This window comes from Elephas maximus, chromosome 27 (genome assembly GCF_024166365.1).
Source record: "Elephas maximus indicus isolate mEleMax1 chromosome 27, mEleMax1 primary haplotype, whole genome shotgun sequence".
Lineage (NCBI taxonomy): Eukaryota > Metazoa > Chordata > Mammalia > Proboscidea > Elephantidae > Elephas > Elephas maximus.
Genome location: NC_064845.1, coordinates 30,543,773 through 30,546,808, shown reverse-complemented (window position 1 = coordinate 30,546,808; position 3,036 = coordinate 30,543,773). Strand labels below are relative to the sequence as shown.

General features: G+C 41.6%; 1 pseudogene; it reads left to right on the top strand.

Moving 5' to 3' along the window:
- Nucleotides 1-303: 303 nt before the first annotated feature.
- LOC126068356 (olfactory receptor 9K2-like) lies at nucleotides 304-1,272 on the top strand (annotated as a pseudogene).
- Nucleotides 1,273-3,036: the final 1,764 nt, after the last annotated feature.

Below are 3,036 nucleotides of genomic sequence, written 5' to 3'. Positions count from 1 at the left end.
AAGATATTGTGTAAATCATGGGTGGAAAATACATAGAGAAGTGGTACTTGTAAATGTGAAATGCATTGCGGTGGAAAGACTTTGCACTCAAACAGAGACAAAAGAGTTAATTCCACCAATTGCTGGAATTAGGAAATGAAACTAACCTTTGAATTCATTATCAGTTGTAACTGGCTTCCATTTATGTCACAGTATCTCTGTTTTAAGGCTAAAATTAAGAACTATTACAAAGTAGCTTCAAATTCTAACACTTAAGAATTAAGTGTGACACTAGGGTCTAATCAAAGCATTCCTTCCTTTATTTTGCCTTGTGCCTCTTAGCAGGTCTCTGCCATGGGTGACAGGGAAAGGAGGAATCATTCGGAAGTGACTGACTTCATTCTTGTTGGCTTCAGAGTCAGCCCGGACCTGCGTATTCTCCTTCGCCTGCTACTTCTGCTCGTTTATGCTGTAATTCTTCTAGGGAATGTCGGGATGATGGCCGTTATCATGACTGATCCCGGGCTGAACACACCAATGTATTTCTTCCTAGGCAACCTCTCCTTCATTGATCTCTTCTACTCATCTGTGATTGCGCCCAAGGCTCTGATCAGCTTCTGGTCTGAGAGCAAGTCCATCTCCTTTGCAGGCTGTGTGACTCAGTTCTTTCTCTTTGCCCTCTTTATTGTGACTGAGGGATTTCTCCTGGCAACCATGGCTTATGACCGCTTCTTTGCGATCTGCAATCCACTCCTCTACTCTATTCAGATGTCAACAGGTCTCTGCACTCAGTTGGTGGCTGGTTCCTATTTCTGTGGCTGCATCAGTTCAGTTCTTCAGAGCAGCATGACATTCACCTTATCCTTTTGTGCTTCTCAGGCCATTGACCATTTCTACTGTGATATTCACCCACTTCAGAGGATTTCATGTTCTGATCTCTTTATCTATAAAGTGGTGTCTTTTTCTATTTGTACCATCATCATCTTGCCTACCATCATAGTCATTATCGTTTCTTACATGTATATTGTGACTACAGTTCTCAAGATATGCTCCACCAAGGGACGTAAGAAAGCCTTCTCCACTTGTAGCTCCCCCTGAGAGTCATGAGTGTCTTGTACGGTGCTGTCTTTTTTACGTATCTCACTCCTGACAGATTTCCGAAATGAGTAAAGTGGCCTCCTTATGTTACACCCTAGTCAACCCCTTGTTGAATCCTTTGATTTACTCCCTGAGAAACAAAGATGTCAAGGGGCTGTGAAAAATTTTCTAGAGAAGAAAAATACCATGCTTTGATTATCGTTTATCTTCTACCAGTTGTGTTGTTGATTTTATTTTATCTATTTTTTATCTTTTTTTAAATTCAAATTTAGATGAAGGTTTACAGAACAAACTAGTTTCTTATCAAACAGCTTGTACACAAATTGTTGTAAGACATTGGTTAACAACCCCAAGACATGACAACACTCTCCTTTCTCAACCCTGGGTTCCCTATTACCAGCTTTCCTGATCCCTCCTGGGTTCCAGTCCCTGCCTCAGGGCTTGTGTGCCCCTTTAGTCTTGTTTTATTCCATGGGTCTGTTCAATCTTTGGCTAAAGGGTGAACCTCAGGAGTGACCTCATTACTGAGTTGAAAGTGTATCAGGGTCCATACTCTCAGGGTTTCTCCAGGCTCTTTCAGGCCAGCAAGTCTGGTCTTTCTTTTTGAGTTAGAATTTTGTTCTACATTTTTCTCCAGCTCTGTCCAGGACACTGTTGTGATCCCTGTCAGAGCAGTCAGTGGTGGTAGCCAGGCACTACCTAGTTGTACTGGACTCAGTCTGGTGGAAGCCGTGGTAAATGTGGTCCATTAGTCCTTTGGACTAATCTTTCTCTTGTGTCTTTAGTTTTCTTTATTCTTCCTTGCTCCCGAAGGGGTGAGACCAATGCAATATTCTAGATGGCCATTGACAGGCTTTTAAGACCCCAGACGCTACTCACCAAAGTAGAATGTAAAACATATTCTTTATAAACTATGTTATGCCAATTGAGCTAGATATTCCCAAAGTCCATCATCCCCACAGCCCTCAACCCAGCAATTCGGTCCTGTAGGGCATTTGGATGCGTACCATGGCCTTGCCTTATACAGGTTGCGGTTGCTTCCCTAGTATTGTGTGCTGTCTTACCCTTTGCCAAAGTTACCACTTACCTATTGTCTGTTAAGTGTTTTCCCATCTCTACCCCTCCCATCCCTCATAACCATCAAAGATTGTTTCTTTTTGTAAGTAAACCTTTTCATGAGTTTTCACAGTAGTGGTCGCAGACAATATTTGTTCTTTTGTAATTGACTTATTTCACTGAGCATAATGCCCTCTAGTTTCATCTATGTTATGAGATGCTTCACAGATTCATCGTTGTTCTTTATCATTGTGTAATACTCCACTGTGTGCATGTACCACAGTTTGTTTATCCATTCATCTGTTGGTGGGCATCTAGGTTGTTTCCATCTTTTTGCTGTTGGGAACAATGCTGCAATGAACATGGGTGTGCATACGTCTATTCGTGTGACGACTCTTATTTCTAAAGGTTATATTCCTAGGAGTGGAATTGCTGGATCATATGGTATTTCTACTCTGTCCTATCGGGTCGCTATGAGTCGGAATCGACTCGACGCACTGGGTTTGGGTTATGGTATTTCTATTTCCACCTTTCTAAGGAAGCGCCGTATCATTTTCCAAAACGGTTGCATCATTTTTCATTCCCACCGGCAGTGCATAAGAGTCTCTGCTGCCTCTCCAACATTTGTTATTTTCTGTTTTATTGGTTCATGCCAGTAATGCCAGGGTGAGATGGTATCTCATTGTGGTTTTGATTTGCATTCCTCTGATGGCTAGAGATAGTGAGCATTTCCTCATGTGTTTGTTGGCCACTTGAATGTCTTCTTTGGTGAAGTGTCTGTTCATTTCTTTGCCCATTTTTTAGTTGGATTATTTGTCTTTCGGCTGTAGAGGTGCTGGATTTTCTCGTAGATTTTAGAGATTAGACTTTTGTCTGATTTGTAATAAGCAAAAAATTTTTCCC